The sequence below is a fragment of the Oryctolagus cuniculus genome, chromosome 6 (genome assembly GCF_051225735.1).
Source record: "Oryctolagus cuniculus isolate XC-2025 breed Fujian yellow rabbit chromosome 6, ASM5122573v1, whole genome shotgun sequence".
Classification (NCBI taxonomy): Eukaryota; Metazoa; Chordata; class Mammalia; order Lagomorpha; family Leporidae; genus Oryctolagus; species Oryctolagus cuniculus.
Window position 1 is genome coordinate 80268516 of NC_142872.1, and position 16464 is coordinate 80284979.

A 16464-nucleotide genomic window follows, 5' to 3' on the forward strand; every position below is an offset into this window, starting at 1 on the left:
ACAATAGGGGCCTGCACTGTGGTTGCTAAGGGAGAGCATTTTATTGGAGCAAGTGGCTGCAGATCTGATAGTAGTTTGTTAAATTCAGGAAGGAGAAGGAGGAGGAGTTAAGTGTGACTCAGAGGTTACTTGGTTGGGAAATCTGGGAACAAAACAGGGCCACCAGAATGAAGTGGAAAACCGGAGTTGTAAACATTGTGGAAAGAACGGACACTTTTGATGGTGCTATGTCTGTGGTGTGGAGTTGGAGCTGTGTCTGAGAAAATTTGAAATGAAGCAAGAATGGTTAAAATATAGTAGTCTTGCTGTTCCACCATCTACTTACCGAAGTTAAGTCTGGATTGTTAGGCAAAATTTGAGAGTAGTGTGGTTCTTAGGCACGTTGAAACTGTGCTGTGGCTGTGTATTCCATATTTATTCATTTTTTTCTTAGCATATCAGATTGAGTTTAACATTTCAAATAACAATAACATTTTAATTATTTTAAAAAGTGTCATTTTAGTAAGCGTAAACAGATTATTGAAGATATTTTTAAAAAAGCATTTAACAGGGCCCAGCACATAGTAGGTCTACAATGTCACTGAGGTAAAGAAAAGCAATACAAGATGCAGAAAGTCCATGCAGCTCAGCCCAGCAGAGGTGAAAAGACTTCCATAGGAACCGGAGCAGACCTAGGCTTTGGCTGGTGGACTGTGGGCTTTTTCACTGCACCATCCTGCCCCCTGCTGCCTAACCTGTCAAGAACACTGCTTCCAAAGGCATAGGTTCTTGAAGATAGAACATCTTGTTCTCTGTAGCTGATAATCTTGGTCCACATTTATTTATTTGTTTGTTTGAAAAACAGAGAGACAGATAGACAGAGAGCAAGGCATCTCCTGTCTGCTGGTTCACTCCCCAAATGCAGGCCACAGTTGGAACTGGACCAAGATCTCCATCCTTGTCTCCCATATGAGTGGCAGGGACTCAGCCATATAGTCATCATCACCCACTGCCCTCCAAGGTGCATGCACATTGTAGGAATCTGGTATGGGGAATGCAGATGGGATTCAATCTCAGGCACTCTGATATGGAATGGTGGATGTTCCAACTGGTATTTTAACCACTAGGCCAAATACACCCCTAAGGCCACATTCTTGCACATTTTACCCCATAAAAAGTTATTTTTCTACAAAGAGGAGGAAACAAACTATATTTCACTTTTACTCCAAGCATTAAAACTAATGCAAAAGCAGAATTAAATAGCTAAAAATCAACTATAGTTGTCCCTCATTGATATGGGTTGAGCATCCTTGGATCCCACCAACTATGGATCAAAAACATTTTTGAAAACTGCATCTGTATTGAACATATGAACTGTCTTTTCTGCTGTTGTAACAACTCTTCACATATCACTTACATTGTGTTACGTATAAGAAATCCAGAGATGATTTAAGGCATACAGGAGGATGTGTTTATGTTGTTTGCAAATACTACCCCACTTTATGTAAGGGACTTAAGCATCGGTGTATTTTGATATTCATGAGGTGGAGGTGGGAATCCTGGAACCTATCCCCATGATACTGTGGTATGAGTATAACTTGATTTAAAATTACTTGAACAGGCATTTTCCCCCAAGGAATATATACAGAGGGCCGATAGGTGTACTGAAAGATGCTCACCATCAGTCAACAGAGAGAAATGCAAGTCAAAACCACAATTTGATGTCATCTCATACCTGTTAGAGTAGCTATTATCTAAAAAATGAAAGACAACAAGCTTTATTTGGAATGGGAGGAAACTGGAACCCTTATATGCTGTTGATGCAGCAACATGAAAACAGTGAAGAGATTCCTCAGAAATTAAAAATAGAACCACTACAAGACTCAACAATTCCATTTCTGGTACGTATATCCAAAAGAATTGAAACTAGGGTCTGTAAGAGGTTCCCTCCTGTGCTGATTGCAGAATTAGTCACAATAGCTAAGAAGTGGAGGAACTTAACTTGTCCAGTGATGGATGAACAGATAGAGAAAATGTGGTGTGTAAACACAGTGAACTATTCAGCCTTACAAAGGAAGGAAATCTTGCCACTTGCAACCATATGGATGAACGTGGAGGACATTACATGAAGGGGACAAGGTAGAGACACACAAGGACAAGTACTGTGTGACTTCACTTATGTGAGAGATCTGAAGTTACCAAATGCTGAGAAGCAGAGGGTGGAATGGAGGTTGCCAGAAGATGGGGATGGAGATGGGCGAATAGGGAGATGTTTTGTTGTTCAAAGGATATGAAGTTTCACATATACAAGAGGAGTACTTTCTATATATCTGCTATATAACAACAATTCCTACTGTTAACAGCATAGTTTACTGGCGCCGTGGCTCACTTGGCTAATCCTCCACCTGCGGCGCTGGCACCCAGAGTCCTAGTCCCGCTTGGGGCACTGGCTACTAGTCCCAGTTGCTCCTCTTCCAGTCCAGCTCTCTGCTGTGGCCCGGGAGGGCAGTGGAGGATGGCCCAAGTGCTTGGGTCCCTGCACCTGTGTGGGAGACCGGGAGGAAGTACCCGGCTCCTGGCTTTGGATCGGCATAGCGCCGGCCGAGGTGGCCATTAGCGGAATGAACCAACAGAAGGAAGACCTTTCTCTCTGTCTCTCTCTCACTGTCTATAACTCTCTCTCTGTCTCTCTCTCTGTCACTGTTTAACTCTGCCTGGCCAAAACAAAACAAAAAAACAAGCATAGCAGTTCAAAATTTGCTAAGAGAGTAGAGCTCATGTAAACTGTTCTTACCGCAAAAACAAGCTGTCCTTCCTCCCCCCAAAAAAACCAGCAAAGGGATATAAGGAAACTTTGGTGGGTGTAACATATGTCTTTTGCCTTGATCGTGGTAATGGTTTCATGGATGTATGTATGTGTTCAAATTTATCAAACTATATATTTGTATATTACATATTTTCAGTTCCTGTACACTGGTTGTATTTCTTTTTTTAAAAGATTTATTTATTTATTTGAAAGTCAGAGTTACACAGAGAGAAGAGAGACAGAGAGAAAGAGAGAGGTCTTCCATCCCCTGGTTCACACCCTAGATGGCAACAACAGCTGGAGTTGTGCCGATATGAAGCCAGGAGCTAGGAGCTTCTTCCTGGTCTCCCACGTGGGTGCAGGGGCTGAAGGACTTGGGCCATCTTCTACTACTTTCCCAGGCCATAGCAGAGAGCTGGATTGGAAGAGGAGCGCCGGGACTTGAACTGGTGCCCATATGGGATGCCGGCACTGCAGTCAGCAGCTTTACCCGCTATGCCACAGCCTCCGCCAACCCCGGTTGTATTTCAATAAAGCTATTTAAAAAAAATAAAAAAAAAAACCTTAGACCTTCATTTGGGGGTTCTGGTGATCAGAATGAGGGTATTGATGATGTTGAACGATTTGATGCATTTTTCACATATTTTACTCCAGGTTCCATCTGTGCAGGGCTGTTTGCTGCTCAGTGTCCAGTTCTGCCTGGCCTGCATATGTACTACATGGTTCTTTGAGAAACAAATGAAAAGTAGATAGTCTTCTCTGTTTGAAAGATAACTGACTTGTGAGCTCTTGGAAGTCAGAAATTTTGTTTCTTGCAGGCCCATATTTTAAAGGGAGCAGGCACCAAACAAATATCTGTTGGACTGAACCATTTTGCTTGTTAGGGAGACACAACCTCCACTCATGCTGTCCAACCGAACTAAGATGTACTTCCCAAGACAAATATTGAACACATCAACTTGAAAATGAGATAAAAATAATCTCTTGTGTTTCTATATCACATTGTATTTCATGTCACAAAAGGTCAATTGACTAGAAAAAGAACAAAAGAGGTAGTTTTGTTTGCCATTTAACTTGTGTGCGGTGGTCTGTACATTTTTTTTTTTTATCAGAATGAGAGGAACCCCCTCCCTGCCACAGAACAACAGTTAGGAATCCCAGACTAGCTCTAGTCTTTGCCAGTGTGTGTGGTCTGGGAGTTAGGTGGGGTGTTTGCAGTTGCTACAGTGACAGTGTAAAGTCACTGTTCCCTTGGACGTGCACAGAGAAAATCCAGGTTCACACGGAAATAGCAGCTGAGAAACAGCCTCATGGTGAGGTCAAGTTCTTTGCTCTGATTCTGCCAACCTGTAATTCTCTAGATTAAGACATTCTAGAAACATTTGAAGGAGTTCTTCGTACATTTCAGAAGTGAAGGTAAAACCATGCTTTCTTTTCTACTTGCCTTTTTTTTTGACAATTAAATGGCAACTATGATAATTAAACATTTTAAGATTTACAGTTAGTTTTAGGAAGGGAGAATATCTTTTTTTAAAAAAGATTTTATTTATTCATATGAGAGGTAGTGGTACAGACAGTGAGAGGGAGAGACAGAGAGAAAGGTCTTCCTTCCGCTGGTTCACCCCCAAAATTGCTGCAACGACTGGAGCTGCACCAATCCGAAGCCAGGAGCCAGGAGCTTCTTCCAGTCTCCCATGTGGGTGTAGGGGCCCAAGGACTTGGGTCAGGTCATCTTCTACTGCCTTCCCAGGCCGTAGCAGAGTGCTGGATCGGAAGAGGAGCAGCTGGGACTACAACCGGCGTCCATATGGGATGCCAGCGCTGCAGGTGGAGGATTAACCTACTGCGCCATGGCGCCAGCCCCCAGAGAGAACATCTTTTAAGTTTTACTTGAATGGGGAAGATTGTTCCGTGGTGTGGAATATATTCCAAAGATAGTAAAGAAAGCAAGAAAGGCCTAAGCTATGTAACTCTGTCCTGGTTACTATGCGGAAAGTGAGTGAACTATTTTTCCTATGTATTTCTAATACATTCTGGTTTTGAGAGGAAGTTGGGGCAAAAGTTTTCAAGTTAAGAAACCTGTGGCCCATACATGGGCCTTGTAATTTGATCGTTAAGGCCTCAGGGAACCATTGGAAAGTGACAGAGTCTTAGGTTTTGAAGTTATCATTGCCATTTGCCCTAGTGCAGCGGGACAGAAGGGTCAAGCAGGGACCAGGGAGGGGGCTACTGGGAGAGTCTGATGTGGGATGACTGTTAGGGACTCCTAAGTGCCAGCCAGATCAAAGACTATGACAAGAATATGATGAGAACGTAGTGGAGATTTACAGGAACTCAGTCCCCAGCTGCGAGGAAGAGTTGCCTGGCTTTGTGGTTTCTAAATTGGATGGTAAATTAATTTCTTACATTGCTGAGGTTGTAATTTTTCAAGTTTAGTTGGTAGCAGTCCCACCATAGACATTATTTCCGGCCTGGAGAATGTAGCATGCAAGTGGCAGCTCCAGGACATCATGGCAAGAGCACAGACAAGGAGTCACGTCTCTCCTGGGCATGTGAAGGTAGACCAGCAACTCAGAGCTCCTCATGGAGTAAGGAGGGAAGTGGAGCTCCCCCACCTTCCAGGACTGCTGGACAGGGAGGAATTGAGTGAGATGCTCTAAGTGAGTGCACTCTGCTGGTTACTGATTATCGTTTTAGGTTTTTTTCCTCATCAGGTCAAGTGGAAGTTTGTTTCATTTCAGTTCAGTTGCTGCTCCTTGTCGGCTGTGCAGGCTTTTACACACATGCACCAAGAATGTGGGAGCTGGAAAGAGTGCCAGGGACCAACAAGTTCATTCTTCTGCTTTGCAGAGGTTCCAGAGTCCTGGATTAGGCACCAGGGGGATGCAGGCGAGAAACCCCTATGAGAATTTGCTCAGTGTGGAGTCCACCATTCCACACTACGTCAGATACAAGAATGTTGCTGGATACCACGGCTTCCACATGGGAGGCAGCACTGTGCAGCATTCACAATGCCTGCCCTAGCTTATTTCACTCCTTGAGATTCTGTTTCCAAATCTGTAAAGTGGGAGTGATAGTATGGCTGTGTAAGCCCACCACGTAGAGCACTTGGCACATTGTGAGCGCTCAATGGAGAAACAGAAAGAACTTGTTTGTTGGGGGTCTCACGTGTTGTTATCACCCAAGCAGGGAGACCCACATGACCTTCAGCACATTTAGTGACATCTCTGTGTCTGTGGTGTTCAGTTGCTTTGTGTGGGTCTAGAACTGGAGCCCTTGATGGGGTGGTAGGTGTGTGGCTTACTCAGGTGTTCCCATTGGCATTGGAGTCAGGCATCACTTTGCAGCTTCAGGAGGAGAGACCCAGTGTTAAAGAGCACAGCTGACTGGGGGAAGGCCACACAGCAAAAGAGAGTGGCGGTGGGTGTGGAATTATTAGATGAGTGACATGAGCTTGGGAGACAAGACTCCTCAGGGAGAAGGTTTGGTCAACCCTGCCCTATGGATTGAAAATGAAATCAAGCAATACTTCTGCTACTAGAGCTTCTGAATAAAGCATCAACCTCCTTAGTTCATTTTCTAAATTCACAGTGAAAGGCATTGCACTTTCACAAGAATATACCATGTAATTACTGTCTTTCCTCTTTTCTGGAAATTAGAGTTTATATATTTCACAATTTTAACCGAGATCCTGAGTAAACAGAGATTATTGAAATTACTTGCTATCCACACCATAGCAATAGGTGCTTAGTTTCTGTTTGTGTTTATTTACCATCTTGGATTTATCTAATAGCAACATAACATAGAAGCAAACAGCCCCCTTAGAAACAGATAAGCACAATAAAGGAAGGCAATACCACAGTTGAAGGATTCCATCAGTTCAAAGAAACACTAGACAAGTTTATCAGGCATGATTGAACCGTGTATGTCATATAAAAGTAAATACCACAGAAGGCCAGCTTATACAAAAGTATGTTGTAGCTTTTCAGGTGAAAACTGGCAGAATGTAAAAACTTTTGCCATTAGGTTTTGTACTCTAGGTTGACTGAAAGAATAAGAAAGATCAGTAACAAATATGGCTACAACATTATCCATGAAACTACTTTCTATGCGTGGTTGGTGAATGCTGTATTTCAATTCATGATGTATCTTGATAATGAATGAATTAATATCATGGTATCATATTTGAAGAAGTCTTCAGAAAGTTCATGGAAAATGCATATTATGAAAAAAACTAAGTGGTTTTCGAAGCTCTTTTCATCAAAATACTTATCCTTAGCTTTTTGTTAAGATTTATTATTATTTTTTATTTGAAAGGCAGAGTGACAGAGAGAGGAAGAGAGAAGAAGGGAGGGAGGGAGGAAGAGAGATCTATCTGCTGGACTACAAATGATTACAATAGCCAAGGTAGAGCCAGGGTAAAGCCAAGAACCTGAAACTCCATCGTTGTCTTCCACATGGGTGGCAGGAGCCCAAGTACTTGGGCCATCTTCTCCTACCTTCCCAGGGGCATTAGTGGGGAGCTGGATTAGAAATAGAGTAACCAGGATTCCAACAAGAACTCTTACATGAGATGCTGACATCACAAGTGGTGGCTTAATCCATTGTGCCACAATTGTAGCCTGTCGCTCCCCCTCTTCGTGGAGGAACGACACTAAACCCTGCCTAGGCTTCATATCCGAGTCACGGCACCATTATGTCGCTCCCCGTCTTCGTGGAGGAACGACACAGGACCCTGCGCTGTTCTTTCGTCTGCTCGGCCCTCCCCGGGTTTGCTGCTGGTTCTTCCCGGGTTGGCTACTATCCCTTCCACCTCCGTGGAAGGGCAGTTCCCCCTGGCCACATTCCCCACTTCCGCGGGGGAGCGGCACACCGCCGGCCGGCTCTCTCGGGGGCTGCACGGGGGCTGCACAGGTGTTCCCTTAGATGTTCCTCTTAGATGTTCCCGGTGCATGCCGTCTCTCTCCTCCTTTATAGTCCTCCTCTGCCAATCCCAACTCGGCTGCCCACACGCCGAGTACGCTGCTCTCCTCCAATCAGGAGCAAGTCCTACAGTTTATTGGTTGAACTGGAGGCAGCTGTGTGGAAGCTGTTTACTTCTCTCCCAGCGCCATATTGTGGGAGAGCAGATGCATAGAATAAGTCTTAATTCCAGTAACTCAGTCCAGTCCGGGCTGCTCCCCACAGTAGCCCTTAGGTTTATCTTTGAATTTCAATATCCATGAACTTTATAAAATACCCTCCTTTGTAATAACTATACTCAACAGAAATGCAGGACATTAGTATAAATATCACTCATCACAACAAAGTACTGTAGCTGCAGAAAGTGTAGAAAATTGGCTGAGAAATAAATGGATAGTCCCCCAACTCGTTTAAATAAAGATAGAATATTACATGGGCCGGCGCCGCGGCTCACTAGGCTAATCCTCCACCTTGCAGCGCCGGCACACGGGGTTCTAGTCCTGGTCAGGGCGCTGGATTCTGTCCAGGTTGCCCCTCTTCCAGGCCAGCTCTCTGCTGTGGCCAGGGAGTGCAGTGGAGGATGGCCCAAGTGCTTGGGCCCTGCACCCCATGGGAGACCAGGATAAGTACCTGGCTCCTGCCATCAGATCAGCGCGGTGCGCCAGCCGCAGCACGCTGGCCGCGGCGGCCATTGGAGGATGAACTAACGGCAAAGGAAGACCTTTCTCTCTGTCTCTCTCACTGTCCACTCTGCCTGTCAAAAAGTAAAAATAAAAAAAAAGATAGAATATTACAGCTAATATTCTGCAATTTAAAATGAATTTAGGAGAGGCAACTTAAAATGAATTTGTGGCATAGCAAGTAAAGCTGCTGGCTGCAACACCAGCGTCCCATATGAGTGTCGATTTGTGTCCTGGCTGCTCTATTTCCTATCCAGCTCTCTGCTGATGGTCTGGGGAAGCAGTGGAAGATGGCCCAAGTGCTTGGGTCCCTGCACCCATGTGGGAGAGCTGGAAGAAGCTCCTGGCTTTGGATCGGCCCAGCTTTGGCCCTTAAGGCCATTTGGGAAGTGAACCAGCAGATGAAAGAACTCTCTCTCTCTGTCTCTTCCTCTCTCCATCTGTAACTCTGCCTCTCAAATAAATAATCTTTAAAATAATAAAAAATAAAAAAGCAGCAGAAGATTACCTAAGTGTTTGGGTCCCTGCCACCCATGTGGGAGACCTGGATGCAGCTCCTGGCTTCAGCCTGGCTGGAGAGTGAACCAGGGGATAGAAGATCTCTTTCTGTAACTCTGGCTTTCAAAATTAATAAATAAATCTTTTTAAAAAATGAATTTAAAACAATTCTTCAGCTTTTCAAACTCAGAATCAAATTTATTATAGTGGATATATTCATAAGTGAATATGGGTGTAAGATTAGCACAGGGAGGGGGCGCCTCTTGCAGGCATCTGGGATTTCTGACTATGTGTATCTTATAGGGCATGCTCAGAGGGAATTCACAAATTCCATCAACAGTAGATCCAGGGTGAAGGGTTTGAGAGAAATACCGCCCTCTACTGCTACTTTCTGGGGTGAGAGCTGGGTTTGGAGGGCTCTGGCTCTGTCCAGGCCTGGTTGCTCTAGACTGCTGAGGGCCTTGACTTTTGTTAGACCTTTCCTAAGAGTGTCCTGGGGCCACTGGAACACAGCTTCCACCAGAAGCTAATTTTCTCACAGTCTGGAAAGGCTGCGAAACCACAAGGTGTCAGCAGCGTTGGTTCCTCCTGGGGACTGTGGCCAGGTTGGCTGAGAGGGATCTGTTTCAGGCCTCTTCCAGCTCCTAGTGGTTGCTGGCAATCTTTGGTGTTCCTTGGCTCATAGAAGCATCACCTTTATCTGTGCCTTCATCTTCACATGCCCTCCTGGTGTGTGTGCCTGTCTCCCAGTTTTCCCCTGTGAGACACAGTCCTGTTGGACTAGGGGCTTCCCCATGTCAGTGTGACCTCAGTTGGTGTCAGCTAATCACATCTGCAGTCTTTCCAAATGAGGGACATTCCAAAACTGGCGGTCAGGACTTCATACAGAATTGTCTTAAGTGTGGGGAGGGGCAGAGTTCCAGCAGTGACACCTTCCCTAACAATGCTGTTCAACCCTTCTCAACCCGAACACCTGACAAGACAGGGAGATAGGAAGACTTGTAGGCCTGTTTGGGGAAGCATTGAACTTATCCTAAGCTATTCTAGAGGTATGTCAAAATGTTAAGGTTTAATAATAAACCCTCTGTGTCACCTCCTTTCAAGTCACTGAAAGAAAGAAGGCGCATACTTTTCAGTCTGTGCTCTCTAAGCAGAGTGAAGGATCTCACCAGGTAAAGCCCCACTCTCAAAGGCGTGGTCAAAAAAAAAAAAAGCAGGTACTGGGTAGCTATTTCATCCCAGCTGTTCCTGTTAGGGCTATCTTAGGTAGTAATCTTCTCCAGTGTGAAGTGTGGTTTTATAACCTGGGGCAGGCTGGGGAGACCTGCAAGGGGCAACCCTCAGCTAAGCTCAGAACCACTTGTAGATCCCCAGACCCTGGGCCTCCACCTAACTCTTCTGAGACGGAAAGACAGAGATTTAATACTGAAGAGCTCAAATCAGCAGTGACTATACGGTAGACACAAAACAACCTTAACAGGCCGGAGAGAATGCACTAAATTAGAACTAATTAAATTAGAACTGGGTGCACCATGAGGAGCTAGCCCAGGAAAGCCCCGTGGGACCCTGGTGGAGACTCGGCAGGCAAAGCTGACTCAATAATTCACAAACAAGGCCAGGCCACAGTTCGGGGCCCAGACTTAGCCTTGGATACTCCCTTATTTTCTTATAGCTAAGTTCAATACTTAAGTCCATGTAGTTCAAAACTCAGCTTGACTTTTGCTTCTCAAAAGAAAACTTCAAAAACCCCTCTTCAATATTGGCAACTGTTTTGTTTCTTTTCATCCAAATGCCTTTTGAACATGTCTCCCCTTTAGTCATAAAATGTACTCTGTTATTCATCAGTTAAGGTCTTCAGGCAGAGAGTGAGATGCCTACATTTGGAAAAATGTGTAGAGAGAGCTTTCATTGCATATCGGTAAAAAAAAATCTAATATGGACCTCAATATCTATGCATTTTTGTTTTTTTCATTTTTTACAGTCTCAGATTTAACTTAATTTCTGGAAACTAAAAATGGCTTTATTTTTACAGCATAATTCAAAGCTTATGAAGGTCATGGGTATTTCACTTGTTATGAAGCTTCCTGAGGAAAAGTAAAACTATAGGCGTGCAGGCTTCCAGAACTTTACTTTTTAATGGGTGAGATGGAGAAGGGAGAATCCTCCTGCTGGTTTTGAGGTCATTATTTTATCTATCAGTGTAATGGACTTTGAATGCAATAAGCACTGGGAAGCTGGAACTCACTTTGAAGATTCAGGGTGGGGATGAGGGAGAGTCATCTTTCTTTGTGTGACAGAGAATCCATTATAAATAGATGTGAGATTGTTTAAGGGAATTTTTCCCCCAAGTCACACTGCATCCAGCTTTATTAAAGATCCTTTTCATAAATAATCATTGTATTTCATCAGGGCATGGTCACAGTCATTAACAGTATTCAACAACTTTCAAACTCCCCTCTTCACTGGACCACCAAAATCAGAAAGCCACTGTGGAACCCAGGGAAGTCTTCATCTGATGCTTTGAACAGGGGAAGTTCAGTGTGAGGGTTGGCATTGCACATTTAGCATGTTGTTTAACAACTTTTCACAAGCTGACCTTGGCTTTCAAGAAATGAAATGAAAATGGCAGAATTATCAGCTGAAGATCTACAGTTTAGAAAAGAAACCATTGCTGTTTTGAGAGACCCCATCTCAATGGTGTCACTTTGAAGTCCACATTGCCTATCATGCTGGTAACAAATTTTTGGGGGGTCAGATCGCAGCAGGTCTCTGGGTTTACAGGAGTTAAGCCTGTGCTGAAGGTGCACAGGGAGGAGAAAGAGGATATAAAATCAAATTTAGTTTTTTGACGCTACAAGTTTCGTGCCATGGTGCCAATATCAATGGCAGAGAATCCAAGAAGTCTCTCAAAACTAGAAGAGAAGGGAAATGTGTTTTCCCCCACATCAATCCAGCTTCAGAGACATTCTGTTAGTGATGTATGCCCCTTTACAAAATAGCAACAGGGTGCTCTGTGTGCTAACAATACGGCTCAAAAAAAAAAAAAAAAAAAGTAAAACAAAATTCTGCATTTTTATAAAACTTGATTAAAAAATAGTACTTCTCACTGGACAGTCACCAGAGGCACACAGTTATCAGAAAGGCACACACTTCACTCAGCACCTACAGCAAGCTGCAGCTTCCTGTGACTGTGTGGCAGCTCCATTCTCCACAGGGTCATTCCCATCCTTGCCAACTTCAGCTGTCACCTTTTACCCTCTGGAGCCCTTCTTTCCCCTTTGTGCAGGGGCATTTTTAGTCTTGGGTTCTGTCTTTAAGCGAGCAGGTATAGCAAAACAATCATGCAATCTTCTGTGAGGTTTGTCTTGGGCTTGGTGGTGGCGGCAGTGGGACATAGGCACTGGTTGCTGACGTGCACTTGCATGAGGGCTTTGGTTGCTCCAGGGGTCACTCACACCCTTTCTTCTTAAGAGAAATTTTGAGTCTTATGAAGCATTTTGTAAAATCCTGGCAAGAAATATCTATTGTTGGTGTGATCTATTTGAGATTATTTTGTTAGGTTTGGCTTTGTCCATATTTCCAAACTGTGTATTTTCTTGTCCACGTATGTGTTATGACTAGAGGAAGTAGAGAAAGATTGATTTATTTTATTCTTTAATATTTATTTTATTTATCTGAAAGGCAGAGTTACAGAGATGGGTGTGTGTGTGTGTGTGTGTGTGTGAGAGAGAGAGAGAGAGAGAGAGAGAGATCTTCCTTCTGCTGCTTCACTCCCCAAATGGCTGCAGTGGCCAAGGCTGGACCAGGCTGAAGCCAGAAGCCAAAGCTTCTTCCTGGACTCCCACATGGGTTCAGGAGCTGGATGACTTGGACCATTCTCCGATGCCTTCCCAGGTGCATCAACAGGGAGCTGGACCACAAGTGGAGCAGCTGGGATTTGAACTGGAGCCCTTGTGAGATGCTAGTGTTGCAGGTGGAAGATTAGTTCATTATACCACAACACCAGTCCCAGAAGATTTATTTCTAGCCTAATTGTTGGCACATAGTAGGAGTTTCTCTCAGATAATTTTGACTTAAAATAAAAGTAGCATGAAAAATACAGTTAGTTATATTTCATTTTCATTAAAAAATTTGACTGTATAGACCAGGGTTGGTAAGGTGGATCTGGTATGGTGGACCAGATCCTTTCTATAATTTCATTCTGTTGTGATTGGCCACTATTTCCAACATCATAAGAGGGCCAACAATATCTGCTAGAGCTCCAGCAATTCAACCACGTTCTAGGACAGGAAGGAAGAAGAAGGAAGAAGAGGGTTATCTTTCCCAATCTGGGAGCTTTCTTGGAAGTACCACACCACACTATTGCTTCTAACACAGTGGTTACAACTGTGACATGTGGCTGAAATAAAGAGTGAGAAATGTACCTGAAAAAAATAATTTTTTAAAAGATTTATTTATTTATTTGAAAAGAAGAGTTATAGAGAGGCAAAGACAGAGAGACAGAGAGATCTTCCATCCACTGGTTCACTTCCCAGATGGCTGCAACAGCTGGAGCTATGCCCATCTGAGGCCAGGAGCCAGCAGCTTCTTCCAGGTCTCCCACATGGGTGCAGGAGCCCAAGCACTTGGGCCATCTTCTACTGCTTTCCCAGGCCATAGCAGAAAGCTGGATTGAAGTGGAGTAGCCAGGGCTTGAACTGGAGCCCATATGGGATGTCAGCATTGCAGCCGGCAGCTTTATCCCTTACACTAGGGCACCAACCCCCAAAAATAATTTTATTGAAAAGGAGACACTAATTTTTAGAGACAGCTAGCAATCCCTGCTATCACACTCAAAATTTTTTTTTGCTGAATTGAATTGGATCAGTTGGCCAGAACTGGTGGTGGTGTACTTGAGAGTTTGTTGATTGATCTTTCCCCATAAAAAACTGGGTAAGAAATGTTTATACCTCTCAGTGTGAGAAGTGTGGGTTTTGGGAGGGGTCATGAATATATCTTGGGCTGATCTTGACATACTCTGGACAGGAACATTAGAACATTTAAGTTCTTTTGTCCTTTAGGAAATTGGGTGTGAACATGAACGGTGACAGATATTTTCAAGTTCTGTGAGATGAAAGTTAAGTGCTCTGATGACAAATGAGAACAATCTGATGCTCTTTTCAGTTTCTACCACATAGCTAATGCATAGGTTGAAATCTGGGTATATGAAATTTCTATATCTTAAATAAAAAAAGTGGGACTGGTCAAGGAAGAGCCTGAGAAAAGGCTGCCTGTCTGCATGCTTGCAATGATTTAGCTTGGATTTTTGGGATCCCAGTGTCAAGTCTAACTTAATTGTAGGTGGAAGTGCCATCTTGTATGTGATTTTGGTTCTTTGCTCTCTATATAACCTTGGGTTGTAACAAAATTTGCCTTGTAGGACTGTGAATAGGGATAGAATGCATGTGCCATGCTGACTTGAATGTTTCCAGCTGCAGTTTCCACTGTAAGATGAATGGAGTAGCACTTTGATATTACACATTATTCCCCTTGAGATTGGTTAATGTGAATCTGTCACCAAAATGTCTCTGCCTAACATCTTCCTCATGTGGAACTTCTTACGGAACTTCTTCACAAAAGCTTATTTTTTAATGTATTTAGTTGAAAATCAGAATTAGAGAGAGAGAGAATTACAGAGAGAGAGAGAGAGCGAGCGATCTTCCATATGCTGGTTCACTCCCCAGATGTCCACAATGGTCAAGGCTGGGCCAAGCCAAAGCCAGGAAGCAGGAGCTTCTTCCAGACCTCCCACATGGGTAGCAGGGGCCCAAGAACTTGGTATATCTTCTACTGTTTGTCTCAGGTCATTTGTAGGGAGTTGGATTAGAAATGGAGCAGCCAGGAAACGAACTGGTGTCCACATGGGATGCAGGCATTGCAGGCAGTGGCTTTATCTACCACACCACAATGCTGACCCCCTGCACAGAAGCTTTTACTCAAATAAGTATTGGAGGAAGTTGTTGCAAGGTTTCCTGAGAGCCTAGTGGTTGCCCAGTGCTGTGCTAGTTACTGGTAATAGAGCAGTGAACAGGAGGGACACGTTCTGTATCTTGGAGATTCTAGTCCTGCAGAATAGAAAGTCAATAAACAAATCACCACAATGCGTTGCATAATGTGATCACAGAACACAGGGGCTGAATTGCAATGAGATAAGGAGGTAGATGTCTGCAGGCAGTGGGGAGCTGGTGTAAGAAAGGTCCTTTCACACCCTTCTGATGAGACACAGAAGACAAACGGGAGAGTATCTGGGGACCATCTGCCCCATGCTGGAGTCTGGCTGCTTATCTTTACTTTTCCTTGTCATAGGCAGTAGATGGGAGAGAGAAGCCATGTCATGAGTCCCACCCATGTGAATCTCAACCTTTCCACTCGGCAAGTTCCCTAGAACTTTCCTAAGCCTGCACCTTGTGTGGCAACCACTGAAGCCCGGAGCCACTTCCTACCCTAGTGTGTGTGTGTGGAAAACCCAGAAACCCAAATACCTTTATTCCTGGCTCACCAGGAGGCACAGAAGATGAAAGACAACATTGCAGTATTAATTGTGGCACAATGTTGTCCTCATTTGTCAGAAATCAGTTGAATGAATGTTTAGTGTTCTGCGAATCCATTTGCATAGTGTGGAGTATTTATCAAACTGTTCTTTGCTGTTTTCAAACAAATAAGCAAATACATGGAACACATTTTCTCCTAGGAATCTAAAAACCAAAAAGTGTTGGAAAACCAAAAAGTATTAGAAAAACAAAAAGTGTTAAAAACACACTTTCTCCTAGGAATCTAAAAAACCAAAAAGTGTTGGCTTTGTGGTCTAGATTAGACACTGCATGCTTGTTCATAATTTCTGTTTTCAGCCTACTAGATTCCATTTTTAAGTAAAACATGGAAAAATGCCATCAGGCCCAACAGAAATCTAAATATGTCTTTGTACTTTTGAAGTGACTCATGATGTGAGTCTCAGTGTGTGGCTGTCCTTTGAAATAAATGTTGTGTTGCTGCCTCCCTAGCATTGGGTGGCCTTGGGCCTGTGCAGAACCCAACTCTGTGATGTTTGGTAGCTATTGGCCCATCCTGGAGGCACCGTTGACCAGTCTCCAGTTTCTACCCATTGAGGCCTTCCCTTCCCTCCGAGAAGGACAGGCCCCATAGTCCCTGTGCTAGTCTTGCCTGGAGCGCACAGTGTACTCCTCTCCTCCTTACTGTGTTGGGACACTCCTATCTGGAAGTGCAGAGGTTAGGCTTGAGAGGTGGCTGGTATCAATTCATTCACCTCCTCATTTTGCAGGTGAGGCAATTAGTTTGCTAGGAGTGCCAAACAAGGCACCATGTACTGGGCCATTTAGGCAATAGTATTCTATTATCTCATAATTCTGGAGGACAGAAGTTTGAGATCAAGGTGTTGGCAGGGTTGGTTCTTAGGACTGTGAGGGAGAATCTGCTTCTCATTCCTCCCCTAGCTGCTGCTGGTTGGAGCCCCTGGGCTTGTGGTAACATGCCTCCCATCTC

General features: G+C 44.0%; 1 protein-coding gene across 6 annotated transcripts in view; it reads left to right on the forward strand.

Moving 5' to 3' along the window:
- Positions 1–4057: 4057 nt before the first annotated feature.
- The window catches only part of RP1 (RP1 axonemal microtubule associated), a 376321-nt gene continuing 363914 nt past the window's right edge, over positions 4058–16464 (forward strand). For all 6 annotated transcript variants that reach the window (XR_016235656.1, XM_089335241.1, XM_089335243.1 and 3 more), the window contains exon 1: positions 4058–4201. The gene's annotated coding sequence lies outside the window, so the exon portion shown is untranslated. The remainder of the gene's footprint in view (positions 4202–16464) is intronic.